The sequence below is a fragment of the Salmo trutta genome, chromosome 3 (genome assembly GCF_901001165.1).
Source record: "Salmo trutta chromosome 3, fSalTru1.1, whole genome shotgun sequence".
Taxonomy (NCBI): domain Eukaryota; kingdom Metazoa; phylum Chordata; class Actinopteri; order Salmoniformes; family Salmonidae; genus Salmo; species Salmo trutta.
Window position 1 is genome coordinate 54,343,354 of NC_042959.1, and position 21,064 is coordinate 54,364,417.

The 21,064-nt window shown below is 41.6% G+C and overlaps 1 protein-coding gene across 2 annotated transcripts in view; it reads left to right on the forward strand.

The window, feature by feature from the left end:
* Nucleotides 1–10,558: 10,558 nt before the first annotated feature.
* Nucleotides 10,559–21,064, forward strand: part of LOC115179058 (semaphorin-6D) — a 119,649-nt gene continuing 109,143 nt past the window's right edge. Inside the window, exon 1 of one of the 2 annotated variants that reach the window (XM_029740379.1) lies at nt 10,559–10,806. The gene's annotated coding sequence lies outside the window, so the exon portion shown is untranslated. The remainder of the gene's footprint in view (nt 10,807–21,064) is intronic. The other variant, XM_029740378.1, reaches the window with a different exon arrangement.

Here is a 21,064-nt window from a genome sequence, read left to right on the forward strand (position 1 = left end):
GAGGAGTTGGCACAGAACGCACCGGGTTGTGGATGCGCACTGGAGACACGTTGCGTATCTCCGTAAAACATGGTACCTGAAGGGTCACACGCTCCTCAAAGCGACTGTCTTGCTCCAGAAAGACTAGACAGCACAATGCAAAAACAAGATCCCACAATCTCAGGTGGGAAAAAGGGCTGCCTAAGTATGATCGCCAATCAGAGACAACGATAAACAGCTGCCTCTGATTGGGAAACATACTAGGCCAACAAAGAAATATAAACATAGATTTGCCCACCCATGTCACACCCTGACCTAACCAAATAGAGAATAAAACAGACTCTCTAAGGTCAGGGCGTGACAATGTCTTTCCTTCTTAATGCATTTGAGCCAATCAGTTGTGTTGTGACAAGGTAGGGGTGGTATACAGAAGATAGCCCTATTTGGTAAAAGACCAAGTTCATGTTATGGAAAGAACACCTCAAATAAGCAAAGAGAAACGACAGTCAATCTTTACTTTAAGAAATTAAGGTCAGTCAATATGGAACATTTCAAGAACTTGTAAAGTTTCTTCAAGTGCAGTTGCATAAACCATCAAGTGCTATGATGAAATTGGCTCTCTTGAGGACCGCCACAGGAAAGGAAGACCCAGAGTTCCCTCTGCTGCAGAGGATAAGTTCATCAGAGTTACCAGCCTCAGAAATACCAGCCTCCATAAATGTTTCATGGAGTTCAAATAACAGACACATCTCAACATCAACTGTTCAGAGGAGACTGCGTGAATCAGGCCTTCATGGTAGAATTACTGCAAAGAAACCACTACTAAAGGACAGCAATAATAAGAAGAGACTTGCTTGGTCCAAGAAGCACGAGCAATGGACATTAGACTGGTGGAAATCTGTCCTTTGGTCTGATGAGTCCAAATTAAGATTTTTTGTTTCAACCATGTGTTTTTATGAGATGCAGAGTAGGTGAATGGATGATCTCTGTATGTGTGCTTCCCACCATGAAGCATGGAGGAGGAGGTCTGATGGTGTGGGGGTGCTTTGCTGGTGACACTGTCAGAGATTTATTTAGAATTCAAGGCACACTTAACCAGCTTGGCTACCACAGCATTCTGCAGTGATACGCCATCCCATCTGGTTTTTGCTTAGTGGGACTATCATTTGTTTTTCAACAGGATAATGACCCAACACACCTCCAGGGTATGTAAGGACTATTTGACCAAGGAGAGTGATGGAGTGCTGCATCAGAACTGGCCTCTATAATCCCCCGACCTCAACCCAATTGAGTTGATTTAGGATGAGTTAGACCGCGGAGTGAAGGAAAAGCAGCCAACAAGTGCTCAGCATATGTGGGAACTCCTTCAAGACTGTTGGAAAAGCATTCTCTGGTTGAGAGAATGTCAAGATTGTGCAGAGCTGTCATCAAGGCAAAGGGTGGCTTATTTGAAGAATCTAAAATCTAAAATATATTTTGATTTGTTTAACACTTTCTTGGTCACTACATGATTCCATATGTGTTATTTCATAGTTTTGATGTCTTCACTATTATTCTACAATTTATAAAATAATAAAAAATGAAGAAAAACCAATGAATAAGTAGGTGTGTCAAAACTTTTGACTGGTACTGTAGGTCTATGTAGATAATACTGTATTTATCTTCTAATAAAGTCATCTCATTTTTTTGAAATTTGAAGCGTCTTGATCTCCTTCGCTTGTTATGCAAAGAAATTGGCAGCTTTGTATTTGTTGTCACTGTCACCATCAGGTTTCAGGTATGACCCAGATGCAGACAGTGTCGAAGATTCAAAAGTTTATTTTCTAGTACTGGGGCAGTCAAACGACAGGTCAAAGGCAGGCAGAGGTCAGTAATCCAGAGAGGATAAAAAAGGTCCAGAACGGCAGGCAGTCTCAAGGTCAGGGCAGGCAGGGGTCAATAATCCAGTGAGGTGGGGCAAGGTATAGAACGGCAGGCAGGGTCAGGGCAGGCAGAATGGTCAAAACCGGGAAGGACTGGAAAACAGGAGCAAGAACCGATAGGAGCAGGGGAACAAACGCTGGTAGGTTTCATTAAACAAAATGAACTGGCAACAAACAAACAGAGAACACAGGTATAAATACACAGGGGATAATGGGGAAGATGGGCGACACCTGAAGGGGGGTGGAGACAAGCACAAAAAGACAGGTGAAACAGATCAGGGTGTGACAGTCACATTTGTTATCTGCGGTCACAGAAAGACAGATAAACATCTTCATATTGTGTTTAGCGGATATCTTCTGTGTATAAAGTGATGCGGAAGGGCAAAAAAGCATCTAATGATGTACTTAGCTGTTCTACAAGTGGTCTGAGGTAGTCATTAAGTAACGACCGCTTTCAAGATAAACTTTAATAACAATGGTTTTGGGAAACAGCTCCAGATCTAACGATGCTCCTACGAAGATTTGAATGATGAACTTAAGATGCTTTTGGGAAACCGGGCCCAGGAACGTTAGCTGTTTGTTATCACAGAACCTTCCAGCCACGTTAGCTGTTTGCCTTCACGAAACCTTCCAGAAACGTTTTCTGGTTGCTTTCACAGAACTTCCCTTGAATGTTAGCTGTTTGCTGGGTTACTCCCATTAGATACACCATGAATAGAAAGCTGAATATGACAATATAGGGTTTTATCTTAGACCCGTCTACACAGGAAAACCTAAGTCCTGTCTTTAAATCTCACTGCAGAATCTCCACTTATTGTTTAGGATAAGACTAGCAGGTCATTATCTCTCCCCCTGTGTTCCTTTAGAGGCCCCTGGATAAAATGGGCAATCCTGCCCTCTGCCTCTATCCATATTTCTGCATACACCTAGCAGGTCATTACCTGATCTGGGTCTTACTGGCCAAAACCGGGTACTAGAGGGAGGCGGAGGTGAGGGGATCATGGCTCAACTTGCCGTCTTCCTGGATCTAGGAAGTTGGTGGAGGTGGAAGGAGTGTTATGGCTAAACCTGCTTTACCTGACCTGATTTCTGCTCTGGTGGATGACGTATCTCCTACCTTCCCCACTCATTCCCTCAGGAAAGTTGAAAGGAAAGCTGTGATTAGAGGAATGTCACCTACACTAGTGAAATGTCCCCATTTGACACTCCTCTTCCCTTTCCTCCTCATCATGTCTGAAATATTCAAATGCCAGCGGCGTGGGGATATTGCGAGAGTTTGATTTGATCAAACACAGACATCTGGCTGGCCCGCTGTAATTCTCCAGAGAGCGAAACTGGAAGTGACAGAGTGCAATCACCATCTCTCATCTCCCAATGAGGAGAATGGGCAGCAGGGGATTGAGTAGTCGACCGGCCGTAGCATGTTGCGGTGTCGATATTATTGAATTATGCCTCGACAAGAAGCTACATGCTCTCAGCCATGAAGTGCTGTAGATGGTGTGATTGCTGGGCGAGGTCTTGCTGTTGTTTTGCATTGAAACCTTGCAGTAAGTACATCTTAGGATGTACTATTACAGGACGTGATAGGAATACATTGGTTATCATACAATGATGGAGCCTGCTGAGATGAACAGTAGGCCTGCCATATTTCTTTCTCCATCCCTCCTCTCTCCCTCTCTCCTCTCTAACCTTTATTTTATCTACACGTGTTAGCTCATGCAACGGCCCCTCTTTCACCCAAGGTAATTGTTACAAGGACGACAATTATGGAAAAGCAGCGGACCCGCTAGATGAATCAGGTCAGGGATCTGACAGAAATTACACAGCAATATAACAGCCCCCATATTGTTATGCAGATAAATACAATACACAGGGCACCCGCTTTAATACAGTCACTGAGGTATTATACGAGACGATAGGTACAACAGGGTGGAAAGGTACGTGCGGCGCCTCTCAATGGAGCACTGAGGAGAGGAGATCAGTAGCAGAGGGCAACAGTCAAGATACTGTAGACACTTGTGCATGTGAGAGACAGTTTCATCTGCCTACCTTTTTCAGATGATGAGAATGCATTTATATTTCAGTATGTTATAATTAGAATCCAATTATTTCAGTATGTCTGAATATGCTGCCGTTAGACTATTTGTCAGATTTTATGATAGCTGGTTTAACAGTGTGGATTTATGTTAGATTTACTGTATGGTTATTCATAATCATTTGGCAGGCTACACTAATTTCAGATCATTTGTCAGATTGCACAGATTTTCTGTCTGTGGGGTGTTTGAATTCCATTAGGGTGAACACATTCGGTGTACCATATTTACAGCAGGGGAATATGTGGCACCTAGAACGCCTCATTCCTAGTCTCTCTTTCCTGTTTATTGTTGTTGTTGTTATTGTTTTCCACTACGGGCGACAGAACAGAGTTTGGGTACAGTGAGGTGTCAGTGTGCCTGTCACCTCCAGGAGGGGGGCTGCCATCACAGCCACATTCAGCACAGAATTAATTGCTGTCACTTCACTGGGGGAGGGGTATAGCCCCCCTCTTGTCCCTCTGACAGTCTAATTAGTCTTTTAGTACAGGCTCTGAGCAGTAAAGTGTGTGTGTGTGTGTGTGTGTGTGTGTGTGTGTGTGTGTGTGCGTGTGTGTGTGTGTGTGTGTGTGTGTGTGTGTGTGTGTGTGTGTGTGTGTGTGTGTGTGTGTGTAAACACATATACAGTGTTAGAATGGGGTGGGGAGTGGGAAATGCCCTCCTGAGTTATGGGTCATCAACGCCCTGACTCTTACAAATCACCCCTCCCTCCCTACCTCTCCCCCCTCTTTCCCCTTGCTCCCATACTGCCACCTTGGTTTGATTAACACCATGCCACCAACTGCTCTCAACCCAAGCCACTGTTGCTCTAACGATGCCATCTACAGCCCTCTCTTTCCTTCCACACCAACTGCTGTTAGTTTCCAGCTGTCTGCTCCATGTAAACAAGCCTACTGTTTAGCTGCTGCTGGTAGAGAAAAGTGTCATGTTGCGGTGTAGTAGGGTATGAGGCATTTATCTTTTGTAAAATCCCATGGTCCTCTAAATTATTCAACAATGTTCTCTTGACATAAAAAAAAGCTATTTCCCCTGCTCATCTGCAAGGACTTCTCTTAGTTCTATACAAATAGGAGCTTTTAGCTAACCTTTCCGAGACAAACAGACAATGAAGGTTGGAGGAATTAGGCTTTAATATCATGGCCAATAACTGACTCAGGACATCTCAGGAAGACATCTGCAGAGTAAAAAGCCATCAACGTTGTAAGCCATTAAACAACGCTGAGTAAAACCAGGATTTTATTTAATTTCTCTGAATTAAACCAGTCCCCATTCCTGAGTCGCAGCAGACGGACCCAGTAAAACGTTTTATCACCACTCTTTAAAAGGCCCAGATTTATTCACCGAACACCACGAGGGCTGCGATGGAGTGATCTGATCTGTTTAAGATACCGCCCTATGTCCACCCAGGGCCAAGTGGTTTCAGGCTTGTTTTGTAATATGAGTCAGCATTTAACTGCCCACCAGTGAAAGAGCAGAGGAGCCAGCAGGCAGAGGTCAGCCCAAAGTTAGCATCAGAGCCTGGCCAGTAGTACCCCAGGGCAGGGCATCCAGGCTGCCCACCCAGCCACGACCCTCACCCACGGGCACGGCTCAGCAGCTCAACTGATCAAACCTAACCTCCCACCAACCTCCCAAAAAAATCCTCCCTAATTGTTATTCACACGCCTGACGGAGACGGCTCCAACGTCCTCTGTGTCAGGCCAGCCTCTGTCTCTGAGCCAGCTACCATCATGGTGGTGAGCAGAGCGGGTGGGTAGTTTAACGAATACGAATAGGTCATTTTCTCTAAAGGCTCGAACAACTTTTGCCCACTTTTGATTTTAACTTTCTAAATGGCCCCAAAATAAATGGCAGTTGAGTGAAATCACATTCATCTGAACTATTAGAGACATAATAATAGACAGGTCCTTACTAAGCTGGTTCCTCATTCTCCCCTCCTCCCTCCTCTTCTCTCTCCTCAGTGACCTAAATCTTCCTTCATCGCCAGGTAATTGTGCTGTGTGGAGCGTGGTCTACTCTGCCACAAAAAGGCTTGATGCTGGGTTTATAATCCCTGTTCTACCTCAAGCCATAAATTGGCTCTTGGCTGCAAAGTGGATGTTTTTCTGAAGCATTGACATTTCAGAGATCATCCCATATCCTCAGTTTGTATCCATCTATTCTGCTCTGTCATTAATACCATAATTGGCATTATACTTTTCACCAAGATTATTTCCAAATTCTCTCATTGTGCTTTTCTCCACAAAATACAATTTTTGGTTGCTTTCCTCTTGTAAAAGGGAGCTTTTTCAGCAAATTAATTGGACATTAGGATGGGACCACAGTTTTCCAGAGATGTTTACTCAGCGAAATAATGAATGAGAGAGCATGTGATTGTGAGTGTAACATGACAATTGATGTACTTCCAATCCAAATATTGTTTCTATTGTTGTCCCATGCTGGATAATTTTGATTATTCACAGCTATCACATTGTTTTTTGAGGCAAAGTCATATCTAAAGACTTCAATAGTTACGTCATTCTGTCAGTGGTGGAAAAAGTAGCCAATTGTCATACTTGAGTAAAAGTAAAGATACTAATAGAAAATGACTCTAGTAAAAGTTAGTCACCAAGTAAAATATTACTTAAGTAAAAGTCTAAAAGTATCTGGTTTTAAATATAGAGTACCAGTCAAAAGTTTGGACACACCTACTCATTCCAGGGTTTTTCTTTATTTTACTATTTTCTACATTGTAGAATAATAGCGAAGACATCAAAATAATGAAAAAACACACATGGAATCATGTAGAAAAGTTTGGTGTGTCCAAACTTTTGACTGGTACTGTACTTAAGTATCAAAAGTAAAAGTATACATTATTTCAAATTCCTTATATTAAAGCTACAATATGTAACTTAGGCACCTGACCAAATTCACATAGAAATGTGAGTTATAGGTCTTTCATTCTCATAAAAGCAAGTCTAGGAGGCGGTAGATTTGTTCTATGTGCGTTATTTCTATGCTTACCATATCGTTCATAAGTTTCCTTTTTGCATCTTTTACTTTCAGTTTTTTGTACACCAGCTTCAAACAGCTGAAAATATAATATTTTTGGTAAGGGAAAATATATTTCACAGTGGTTTAGATGGTACAATGATTCTCTACAGTCTATGGTGACTGCTTGTTTTGTCACATAAACTGAAATGATAAAAACTATTACAATTTTAGCAACCAGGAAATGGCAGAGCGATTTCAACAGTGCAGCCAAAAACTGTACGGTATGAAGACAAGCTAAAACATGCTCAGAAACAAGCCATTAGGTCTAATAGTTGTCTCGCATCGAACTGCGCATGTGCAAGCCGTCAAATCAAAGGCACTCCCTCGATATGAAGTTTGTTTTGACCTGTCAGTTTGTCACTTTCGTGAGTTTGGAGTAAAAGCATGTTCAACTGCTTAAGACAATCTAGGTTGTGCCTTAAGATTTCGAGATAATTAATAGCCAACAAAGAATTTTTCACTTCTCTCATTGACTTCTCAAAACCCCAAAAGCCTGGTCTGCTTGGTCTGCTTCACAAGCATTCCCAGAAGTCTCGGCATGTTGCGTCTCTGGGTTTAGAAACTGTTGTCCATCTTTAAGCAAACCAGACGGCACAATTTTCTTGTTTTTTTTAAAATCTATTTACAGATAGCCAGGGGCACACTCCAACACTCAGACGTCATTCACAATCAAAGCATTTGTGTTTAGTGACTCCGCCAGATCAGAGGCAGTAGGGATGACCAGGGATGTTCTCTTGATAAGTGCTTGAATTGTATCATTTTACTGTCCTGTTAAGTACTATAGTATAAGTGTTGGCTCTTTTCTGGTGATTGGACACAAACGAGAAAAGATAAGCCTGACAGATAGTCTTTTCCCCTTGTTTTCACTCCCTACTCTGACAACAATGTCACTTTGCTGTTTACTGCAACCAGGCTCCTGGAAGGGTGAGCACATGATGAATCCACAGAAGGATTGATTGGAGTGTGCGTGCATGTGCATGTTCCTGTCATGTGTTACAAACAGGGTATATCCTGTGTTAACAGGATGAATTATATATACTCTGTATGTGTATGCTGGCATGCATGAGCATATTTTCCTATGTATAAATGAAAAACATACATGTTCACGTGTAGTAGTTCATGTGTCTATATGTTTTAGTGTGTGTAAACAGTGTGGAGAGGATGTCTTGTGACAGACCCAGACCAGCAGTAAGCTGTCTGAGGCCAGGCACTGGAGGTGTTGACAGGAAGCGGGAGAGGGAGAGGGAGAGGGAGAGGGAGAGGGAGAGGGAGAAGAATCCCAGTCCATTCGGACTGCTCTCATATGCTCTGGACAGTATAAACTAGCTGGCATTACACCCATTTTCTGTTAATGACAGAGTTGACACTCAAATGGTGTTGTTCCTTGGCAGATTTGAAGAACCTTAGGTGTTCAGTCCAGACACATATGCAAACACAGTGTCCTTTCGGAGTATCACTATCAGCATTATTCAAGATGCTTTTACTTTTACTTTCAATGCCATTCACTTTCTCAACCCTCTGAAAGAGCCTCATGGTAATATGGATACATCGCATGGGGACAAGAGTCCTCTAGTCATTCCCATGGACTCACAAGTCTATATGAATTAAGCTATTGTGCTGATGGGCTCACATGCTTTCTCCTCACTTAGCACCCATTGGCTCACTGCAATTCAATTGTGGGAAAAAAAGAGTCAATATGTTGCTGGGCCAGTTTAAGAATACTTGTCTTTTTGATAACAGCCAGTGCTCCTTGGCATTTATTTTATTTTGCCTGCTGGCACAGGAAAAATACAGTGTCTGTTTTCTGCAAGCCCATGGTGTGGCAAGATAGCATGATATTATTGATTGGATATCTTTAACCTAGTTCTCTAATAACCTTACCCAGAATGTGTTGCCTACTCACGCTAGAAAGTGAGTTGGTTTGGGTTGAGAACTCTGCCAGCGAGCAGGTAATCATTTTTTATTTGTCATGTACATTTTGTCCTGCTCTGAAGATATTTGGGATGTGTGTATTACACATTATTATGAAACTCAGCTGGTGCTCTATTGAACTTAAAAATGGGAAAACGAAGTGGAACAGCTATTTGATTTCAGACTGCCAAAACCAGTAAACCCCTACTGGCAAAGTTGACACTGAACACATGCCTACTGAGATTTAGGGTGTCCACTCAGATCGTGGACTTGGGAGCTTGTCCTCTCTTTACTCCTGAAGGCACCTTACCACAATGGCCGGGCTCACAGACTATTTCACTGCCAAGAGAAATGACTGGAGTAAATCTATCAGCATTGACCCTAAACTCACCAAAAATGATCGGCCATTTGTCTGTGGTTCCAGCCACCCTGAACCCAACGGAATGTTCATGACTAAGCATGTTAAGAGTGAATACAAACCATCAAAATAAAACTAAAGTTAATCTGTTATTTGTATAACCAAGAAGCTATAAAAAAATACAATCTCATTAAAAGTTGACATCATTGACAGCTCATTAACAGCTGACATTAACAACTAACATCTGTGGTAGATAAAAATATACATTTTTATTTAAAAGATAGGATGTGACCGGAATATTTCTGCCAGAAAAATTATTGAAAATTACAGATAACTAGCTATTTAATCATGTCTATCTACATGATTTCTCCACTATCTCCACTAGACAGTGATTTGCAGTTGGATCCTTTATAATGATCAGCAAGGCTCTCCTATGCAGATATCTCATTAGAATCCCCCAGTATGGAAGCAATAGCTTCATACAGTATAACTACTGTACCTTCACCAATTAACCCTACTGGTTCCCTCATTATGCTCTCTGTCTTCATCCTGCCTAATTCCCTGCCTGTCAACATAGACAGGACAAATCTACTTAGCACCTTGACATACTGTACGCTAGGCTGCATACATTTTGAACCTAAAAGCTCTACTGAAAACAGAAATTAAATGTATAGACTATTGGCTCTGTGCAGCCTATACTAAGCCCGCTGCTTTTTTGTTTGTTGATAATCTGAAGAACAGTTTTATTGTTTAACCATTATTACAATACAAAGGACACTATTTTATGTGAAAAAATGAAAATGCTATTATAATGGCATGATGTATGTAATTATAGGGAGGTACAAGCAAAACATGGAGTAATTTAGGTCCATGAAATGTAATATTTGGACCACTATTATTAATAACTAAAGACAACAGAGAAACTTGTTGACAGAATGAAAGTATTTTGTTCAGTTATCTTATATGTGGAGCAAAGTAACCAGCCTCAGAAAGAAGGCTAATGAATATATCAATTTAAATGCCCTTGTCTGAAATCTCATTGGCGGAGAGACTGGCTGCAGGCTCGGGTTGCAAGGATCCAGATGTGTAGGCATCCAACAACTGGACAAAAGTGAGATGCTGAGGGAGGAGTCAAATGAAAAGATTTGAACAAAACACGTCTCAAACAAGGTTAAAAAAAATCATTAGAAAACCCCGTCTCAAACGAGGTCTGGTACTATCCCTCCCCCTGTCATTGGACCGACTGCCTGCCAATTCAACACACTAGGGCGTGTATTATCCTCTGCTGCTCTTCGCTGGGTGAGGTATGTTGTGATTGCAGTCCAGCTCGAGCGTGCGTGGGTCTCTGTCATGACAAGGGGCGCTCTTTCGCAGCTTTCGCGCTCTGGGAATACAAGCCTTTTTGGAAAAAATAACTCATCCTGTCTTTACGCTTCTGTAACACTGGTCTCTGTCCTGCTAGAATCAAATTATTGACAACGAAACAAGATAGTCAAAACGAAAGAAAAAGGTAAGAATAATACTACGGCACCTTTTATCAAGCGTTGATTATTTGATTCCCGCTGTGTAGTGCTAGGGCAAAAAACAAAACGGGTAGGTGGTATAAACTGGCCAAACATGTTATGAATGGTAGGACTTCCTATAAGTACCTACTTAGAACTAGAATACGACATCGTTTTGTTTTAAATAGCCCAATGTCCTCTATGTAGATACTGGGGACAAACTTGTGGCACCACAAAATACTCCGAATGCGCAAGTTAAATGTAGGTGCAGCCACGGAGACAGTCTGAAGGAGTTAGTTATTTGAATCAGCTGGTTCGTGCTAGGGCAAAACCAAAACGTGCACCCAGGAAGGGCCCCAAGACCGAGATTGAGAAACCGTGTCCTAAACCATCGGCTACAGCTCGATCATCTTTTCAGCTAAATGCACGCGAAAAGAGCTTTTGTCAGCAAGTAAATATGGCAAAAACTAGGAATACTCTATTCGTTTTTGGATAGGCTATATGACTGTGTTTTGTCGTTGTGCAGACAGACGTCTGTTTGTATTTGTGTAGGCTATAGTTTACATACATTAAAACGAGACTTTAATGGTCTATATAATAGACCTGCACCCATACATGTCTTTCAAACACTGTTATATAATCTCACTGGGTCATTTGAACAAGATGAATACAAGATCGCGTTTGTAGACAATTGTTGCCAGTTAAAGAGTAAGTTGAAATGCATAGCTGCGTGCGCCCAGATGTATCTAGTTGGGTCATTTCAAAGATTTCGCAGTCCTTTGTGTGGCGTGACAAACGTGTTGTTGTAGGCCTAGATTTACCTTACTTGGTTCACCGTCTTTATATTATAGAGCAATGTCTTGTCATTTTGACAGCTGCTTAGTTAAAATGCGCATTGGGTGATTTTAGTAGTGGATGACTTTGAATTTTCCACAACTGCAGCCCGTGACCTGCTAGTTATCTGTCCTAATGCAATGAAACAAATGATGATGCCGTTGTATGTTTAGGCTGATTTAACTTGATTCTTAAATTGTTTTATGTTTTTTTTAGTTTATGCACATATTTATAGCCTGAAAATACAGCTAGAGGATATCAATAACAGTGATTCGAGTTACATGTTGATATTAGTTTTTTCATGCAGTTTTTAATGCGTTTTGGTAAACACTAGCCAAAATATAATAGCCAATATTGTGTCGAAGTAGCGAGAATAATGTCCATTAGTTCCGGATGGGAGGACATTGAAGGTACAGGTCTGGGTGACAGTCTGTGTGTAGCCTACAGACTTGGACTGAGACAAAAATAAGCTATCTTTTTATGCTCTTTAGAACCACTCTCAGCTATGCCCAACAGAGAGAAGCTTTTAGTAGGCTTATATCTCCAAGTCAAATATCTTGACCAAAGTGTGGCATGAGGTAAGTGTGGGGGGGATTCTGCTCAAATCTGGGTAAAGGATTGAAAGGAATGTGAGTCTTAGTCAGTACATTTAGTAATTGCTTGCTTTTCTCAAGTCTAGCAGGTTAGACAAGCTAATCTAACTTGATTGATAGCCTGAAATGGCTTGGTAGCTAGTTATGAGATTGGGAGTCTATCTAGCTGGCTAACTAAAGCCAACATCATAAAATTGCTAGGTGGCTAGTTTTATCAATCAAATGTATTTATGAAGCCCTTTTTACATCAGCAGATATCACAACGTGTTATACAGTGTTATACAGAAACCCCAAACAGCAAGCAATGCAGATGTAGAAGCAGACAAACGACAGAACATTTTTGTTTTATTTATTCATGAAGAAGAAATCAATAGGCTACATAGCTTGATCACGTTCATTTATCAACGTACCTCCTGCCCAACACCATCAGCTAAAATCAAATCAAATGCTGTGTGTCACTCTACACTCTCCTCCTCCACTGACGATACTCCACGCACTAGAATATAGTGGCCTGCCTTGCTTTTCTCTGTGCACTTGGGAAGGGACCACTTACTAGGGTGAATTGTGGGGGTGGGGCGGGGGTACTCTTTGCCTAGTCCAGTCAGTGTGTCCCGTCTGCAAAATACTGCTGACAGATCTTTTTATAAATAATTCTGATAAAACATGGGCTTAAAAATTAAGATGACTAATTAATTTAACATCTGAAACATCTCACAACACGACATCTGAGGGGGCACGTGCCTTTGTGCCCCCTATGGGCATGACGCCACTGGCAGCATGCACAACTAACATAAAGACACATCTTTATTGCCACTGTGTTTCCCCTCCATAATAGTTTTGGTGATGTGGATGTGTGATAACTGCATCTATATTCCAAGGTTTTAGAAGAAATTTAAATATTCATGTTAATTTGGTGCAAAACTCACCAGCTCTAGGGTATCATTATCTTACAGTACAAACAAGGTTGTTTTTCTCCTTTTTAAATGTTTCTTGCTGCAGACATTTTATTAAAAACAATATTCACCCCTATCTTTTACATCTTAAAAAGAAAACCAAAGTTGCAGTTGGCATGATATTTTTTCACTGGTGCTTGTCGTCAGGGCTAGGCTGCTCTGTCAGAGAAAATGACAATACTGTTATACATTAGGTGGTTTAGATGTCATAGCCTAATCAACAAGTGGTGATATTGCTTCCCTTCAACAAGAGTTGGAATATCCTACTGTTTTGTTGATTTTTCTGGATTTATCATTTTTGAATAATATGTTTATATTATTTGTAACTCCTACCCAACCAGTATGCCCTCTCTCAACTCTTTTTACCTTGCTCACTCTCTTTTGCTCTCTCTCTCTTTCTCATTTCATACCTCCAGAAACACACATCTCCACTTTCTTATTACCCAACCCCATTCAATAAGTAACTCAGGTCTTTCTTATTACCCAACCCCATTCAATAAGTAACTCAGGTCTTTCTTATTACCCAACCCCATTCAATAAGTAACTCAGGTCTTGCAGGCTGGTGGGTGATGGCTGTAAATGACTGGAGCTGAGAGAGGCGAGTGTCAGCAGCCCGCTCCCTCTCCGTCGGCTCCCAAATTGCATGTTGTCCGGCTCTCATTTCAGCCCTGAATGAGCCGGCGCTCGGTTAGCATGGCTAATGGTGCATTTAGACCACGGTGTAATTTTATTTCCTATTTCCGATGGCGCTGTAGTTTTGTATTAAATGACGGGAGGTCTGCTGTAGGGCTTTGACGTGTGGATGGCTGTGTCTCCTTAATGGTCCGCGGGGTAATGAGGGCAGAAATAGGCTCTGTCCCAGGGGCCCAGAACTATGGTCCTGTGGGACGTACAGTACAGCCTATACCTCCCAGCCCACGGTCACCCCTGTGCAGTGGCGGTTCTAGACCATTTCAACTGGGGGGGCCAAGCTGGGGCCAGTTGTACTGTTAGAGGGGCCAGTTACATTAGACGTTATTTTTGTCATATCGTTTTCTTCACTGCATTGCAAGCATTAGCAGTTAAAAGACCATGTTCATAATCATTAGTGTTCCACGTTGCCACTGTCTAATAACAGATGTAAAAAAAGAATGATAGTAAAAATTACTTATGTAAAAATTATTTCATACTCCACATTTAGGGGGGCCACAAGGGGGTCCAAAATTGTTGCCCCCCCCCCAGAACCGCCCCTGTTATGCAGATATTCCCTCATCCAACTCTGCTGCCTCTCCAACTGTTCCAACAGTTGGAGAACTGGCTTCAGAACTGGCCCAGACTCAAGTTACTGTACTGTAGAGAAGCAACTGTCTTTTGAGTCAACTGTCTTCCGCAGAAGACTGTGGCACCATTATACTATCCATAATAATATATTGAATGGTTTCGGTTAGGATCCTGATAGAGCCCAGACGTCCTGGCACATATCAATTGCAGTGGTTGAATTACTGCAATCTGCCCCTTCTGTGTTGATAACATCCATTTTGAGATCAATATGACATTTATAGTATCTTTTTTTTAAAGCATTGTAAGTGTGGAGTATTGACAGTAACCATTTGTCTGAGGTGACTCTGAAGTACTACCTGCGGCACTGGAGGGCTGCTGGAGTTTAAAAAATGGGCAGTGTGACTGTGTTTGGCTTGAAGAAGCAACAGTTAATCTTCGCCTCCCACCCCCAGCATATGGGACTTTGTTTGGCCCTGCACCGGAGTGAAGCACTGGACTGTGGCACCTCATATTTCATATTGATGGTAGTTTGTTACCAATGGCAACTGGGCAGCCAATGGGGACCCCATATCTGGCTTAGGTGGGAGTGGAAAGGGGGGGAAGTAAGGAAAGGAGGGTTTTGCAAGGCCGTGCAGTCTTCCACCCTCCCTGTCTGCCTGCCTCGGTTCAGCGACAGGTTCCTGAACCCTGGGGAGTGAATTATTACCTGTCAGCCCCAGAGCCTCCCCATCATCCATAACCAAAGGCTGACACGGGACAGGCCTGTCCCAGCTATCTGCTGAGACCACCAGGCCTTGGCCTTCAGGTCTGGCCCCTCCAATGGACAGTAGGAGAAAATCACATTAACATGTTGCATTAAAAAATGGTGGGTTGAGGAAAGCCTCGTGGCTTTGCCATGGCAGCTGAAGGGGGTCTTCAATCATTGTCCTGGACCAGTAGGGGGAATGCACTTTACTGTATTTTAGCTGTTTGCTCTTCACAATGCAGGAACTTGTTTTACTGAGTCCTCATTACAATGCTAAGCTTCAATGTATTTGGTCATCATAGATTTTTCATGATTTATTAGATTTTCTAGTATTGGTTTGAATATCACTTCTTTTCATTTATTTTTCTGTATATCTGTGTTCATTTCAGCACACCAGGAGCTTGGTGCCCAAAATAAATGTCTGATTTAATTGACTGTGTTCAATATTGACACTGTTTTATCCTATTAGCCACATCAGTAGCAGTCATTTAAATAGAGTCCTTGACAGGGCAGTAATTAGCTCTGATTCTAAAAACAGGCGAGCGATGGCTGCCCTCCTGTCACACCGCCGCGGTTAGCACAGTACGGGTAATTATCCCAGAGCTGATGAGTGCGTGAATTTGGGAGGAAAAAGTGCGGAGTTCAACCAAAGGGTAGAATGGAAAAAAAATGAAAAAGGTTGCAGACCACACTCTGGACAAGTGACAGGCCTCAGTCCTCCTTTCCAGACTGGCTGTCTTCTTGTGGTTTTCTAAAGCGTTTTTTAGCAGTGTTAACCCCTTGTCAAACATGGTCTTAGGCTGCTCAGCTAACCCGCTGCAGCCACGGGCCGAGAATGCTGGGTAACTGTCTGGTTAAGCGCCATGATCTGAAGTGGAAGGGTTCCAGCGATTACGGAGGGCAGTATAACCTGTGTCAGCAGATAGTATCATATTTATGTATTCAGGTCAGTAAAGGTTTACCAACCCTTAAAGTCTTTGTATGTGAACGTGTTTTCATCCTACTTTATTTGTGTTATATTAGTATGTAAATCCTGCTGTCTGAGTGGCTTGTCTATGTTTGTTTGTAATTGGGTGATTTGGGAAGGTGCTTCAATCTGCATTTGAGTAATCCTTTTAGATTTCACTACCTTTTTTTTGTCTTCCTCAAAAGAGATTGGCCACACACATACACGGCTGTTTGATTAGTGTGATGGGAAGTTTGTGCTCCGTACCCTCAGGGCTGGTAAGGGAGAAGAGTTTTGGGCAAGAAATACATCCTGTTGAGATGAAACTTATTTCCCTTCCATGCATATTTCATCTGAGGAGGTAGCTACTTCATTTGCACATTGAGTCTCATCACTGAGGATTACTGAGCGATGACTAAGACCGTTGCCTTTTTTAAACTCACATTTAACTGCGACACCCACAATCCCCCAGAGCCCCCAATGAACCATAACAAACACAAGGGCCTATATGCAATATTCAGGCATTGAGATACCTATTGGTACTGTATGTATATAATAGTATCAGTAAACTTGAATGAAAAGATTTTCCCATTGGCTACTTAATGCAGGAAGCAATATATATTTTGCCACAATCTTGTTACTCTACTGCTCATCTTCTCATAGAATGCAAGTTAACGAAACAAGCCCTCCTGTAAATTGCTGCTGGCCGCACACACATTGATTGGCGCAGTCCTAGAGGGGCTAAAGGTGCAGTGGTTTTTGTTCCAAATGATCTCTTAATCACTTCATAATGAGGGTAGCCTCCCTCCATCCTGCCTCATTGATTAGCTGCCCATGTTCAAACTGAAGCAATCCGTCCCTTCACGTCACTGAATGTTTACTTTCACGCTGGTGGTTTTACTTAGCTGTATCCAAAATCCGTATACTGGGTTTATTAAGTTGATTTTGTTTCTGGTGGCGCATTCATACAGTTTTTGTATAGTCTATTTTTGTGATCATGAAATGGATTTCACTATTGCTGAAAACCATCTAGTTCCTGCATGATTTCAAAATATATGTTTTTATTTTTAGGCTAGAATTAAAGTACAAAACCAAATATACTAACCACATTCCAGGAATTTAAATGTGGGTGCATGCTGGAGCTTGTTATTCTTGGAAATCGACCCACAATTTCTTAGCATGCAGGAAAGATCTGTTCCGCAGAGAGAACATGTGTGAGAGGAGGACATTAGTGAAAGAGGGAGAGCGAGAGACATTGGGAAATAGGCAGAGTAAGTAGGAGAATAACATCAACAAAAATGTAATTTGATCATCTTAACATCCATCCTTCATGCCATATAATACATGTAATCCTTATGCATTTAGGGCCCGATTCAGACTTAGGAAATATATGCCTTTCTTATGCACGCCTTTACTAGGCACTTCTCAGTAGTTGGTATTCAGACTTATCTTATGCAGGTGCGTAACGGGCTTATCAGGTGTGATTCCCTTGCAGGCGCTGAATAAATTTAATTCAAACCCTCCCACTTGCTGGCCAACAGATTTTCTTGTGGAGTTTTCATTCAATAGCGTTTTCAGTACATTTATCTGAAATCATCCCTTTAAGTACTTTAACTTTTTAATTATAATTTTCTTGACAGACTCACTAGAACATACACTGAGTGTGCAAAACATTGTACATGTGTACATGCTCTTTCCATGGCATAGGCTGACCAGTGAATCCAGTTGAAAGCTATGATCCTTTATTGATGTCATCTGTTAAATCTACTTCAACAAAGGAGGCTGACACAAAATGTGCAGAGCAACAGATGGGCTACAGCTGGTCAACTAACAGTCCAGGACAACATTGGTGCCCAAAGACCTATAAAAGAATGCACAACTCATTGTACCTTGACACGAATGGGGTATGGAGGTCCATGACCTTAGAGTTCCACTTCTTTCAGCAAAAAACAAAGTGGGATAAATGGAGGAAACACTGGAGAATCAGAAAAACATTGCCTGGTCTGATGAATCCTGGTTCCTGCTGTTTCACGCTGACAGGAGGACTAGGGTATGGAGAACCACATGAGTACATGCATCCATCATGCAGTGTGTCAACATTGCAGGCTGGTGGTGTGATGTGAGGTGTGTTTTCATGGCACGTATTGGGCCCCTTGATAAAAGTGGAGCCACAGGATATCTGAACGTCATTGCCAATCAGGTGCATCCCTTCATATTTTTTCAGCACGTTAATGCCTCATGCCACAAGGCTTGTTCAGGAATGGTTCCAAGAACATGACGGTCAATTCAGTTTACTGCAATGGCCGCCCAGTCACCAGATCTCAATCCAATAGAGCATCTGTGGGATGAGATGGAATGATCTATTCAGAGTAGAGATCCACTACCAGCCAACTTGACACAACTGTGGAAAGCATTGTAGTCAACAGCGGTTTGATTCATCATGAATGTTTCCATGTTCAATTCATGAAATATTGGAAGGTGAGAAAAGGGTACAATAGGGGTTGAACAGCAGTCCTATCAATATACCTTAATAATCCTCACTAATCCCGGAACTGTGATGACAACGATCCCGTCGTCATGAACCGTGCTCCAGGTTTAAACTGCTATTGCCGTGACTTTGCTTACATTAATCTAATGACTGTTATTTATTTAATCAACTAACAACGTTTAATTGTCAACCCAGCAGTTCCCTCTTCCCCGTTGCAGGTGGGAGAGGTTCTGGTTGTTGTCAACCATTGCCAAGCTGATCTGAGCCATTTGATCCTCACAGGACACTATGTATGGTCTGTGCTCCATAATGATTCAAATAGGCTACATGTCCCAAATTATGGAACAACTTGTAATATGTTAGCCTAATGTAAAACACTATTGGCCCTTAGGAACAACCCCACGGACTTGACAGACAAAAGAAAGGTAAACTAACAATGTAATGGAATGATGCAAAATGTGTCATATTTGTATAAAATGTATCAAAAATAAAACACAATCATGATTAGAGAAGTATTCAACCCTCTGAGTCAATACATGTTAGAATCACCTTTCGCAGCGATTACAGCTGTGAGTCTTTCTGGGTAAGTCTCTAAGAGCTTTGCACACCTGGATTTGTTGTTGATCATTGCTAGACAGCAATTTTCACAACTTGCCATAGATTTTCAAGCCATTTTTAAGTCAACGGTAACTAGGCCACAAAGGAGCATTCAATGCCGTCTTGGTAAGCAACTCCAGTGTATATTTGTTCATGTGTTTTAGGTTATTGTTCTGCTGAATGGTGAATGTGTCTCCCAATGTCTGTTGGAAAGCAGACTGAACCAGGTTTTCCTCTAGGAAATGGCCTGTTTGGCTCTATTCCGTTTCTTTTTATCCTAAAAAAAAACTCCTTAGTCCTTGTCAATGACAAGCATACCCATAACATGATGCAGCCACCACCATGCTTAAATATATGAAGAGTGGTATTCACTGGTGTGTTGTTTGGATTTGCCCCAAACATAATGCATTGTATTCAGGACATTTTTTGTAGTTCTACTTTAGTGCCTTATTGCAAACAGGATACATGTTATGGAATGTTTGTTCTATACAGGCTTCCTTTTTTTCCATCTGTCATTTAGGTTAGTATTGTAGAGTAACTATGTTTTTGATCCATCCTTAGAGTTTAATGGCTGTGACAGGAGAAAACTAACTGTTTTAAAGTCAGCATTGGCCTCATGGTGAAATCCCTGAGCGCTTTCCTTCCTCTCCGGAAACTGAGTTAGGAAGAACGCCTGTATCTTTTTAGTGACTGGGTGTATTGATACACTATCCAAAGTGTAATTAATAACTTAAACATGATCAAAGGGGATATTCAGTGTCTGCATTTTTACTGTTACCCATCTACCAATAGGCCCCTTTCTTTGTGAAGCATTGGAAAACCTCCCTGGTCTTTGTGGTTGAATCTGTTTTTGAAATTCACTGCTCGACTGAGGGACCTTACAATTTTCTGTATGTGTGTGGGGTACAGAGATGAGGTAGTCATTCAAAAATCATGTTAAACACTATTGTCCATGCAACTTATGTGACTTGTTAAGAAACTTTTTTTCTCCTCAACTTATTTAGGCTTGCCATAAGAAAGGGGTTGAATACTTATCGACTCAAGACATTTTCATGTTTAATACATTTCTAAAAACATAATTCCACGTTGACGTTCTGGGGTATTGTGTGACACAATCTCAATTTAATCCATTTAAAATTCAGGCTGTAACACAACAAAATTTAGAAAAAGTCAAGGGGTGGCGTGAATACTTTCTGAAGACACTGTAGGCCTATTTCTTTGGGTATTACTGATGGTGGCTACTGATAGTGGCTAATATTTAATATGATAGACATTGTGGGAAAAAAATGAAAATGTCCGGCCATATAATTAAATAATTCTCGAGTGCATACATCACCTCGGTAGGTTGGCCGCTACTGTCAGTATATACGGGTTTTCATAGGCTACAGCCTCGGCTTGGGTCTCCACATTTCAGACCCACAAATTATGAAGCCTTAGGCCTATAATTAGAATTCTGAATAACGGCAAAGCTATTTTATACTTCACCGTGGAAAAGAGTAGGAAATACCTGTCATGTTGACATGCTTTTTAGTTTGCAGAAATATGACTGGTTTTACATTTGTCTCCAGCGATCATAAGGTAAAACAGATTTTAAACAATTGCCATTTTATATTTACAATTCCCTTATCCAAACGGAGTACTCAAATAGCTCTGTAAATTTGTAAATTACAGTGCATGTAGAATAGTGTTTATTTCTATTCGAATGTTGTTGCACTTGGAACCGACAGGTTGCTTGACCTTATTCATCGTTTCATTTTGCGTGAAGGTGTTGGAATTATGACGGAAGGAAGTCAACGTCAGAGTACACCTCTGCCACAACCTTCAATTCTTGGATCTCTACCCCAAACGAA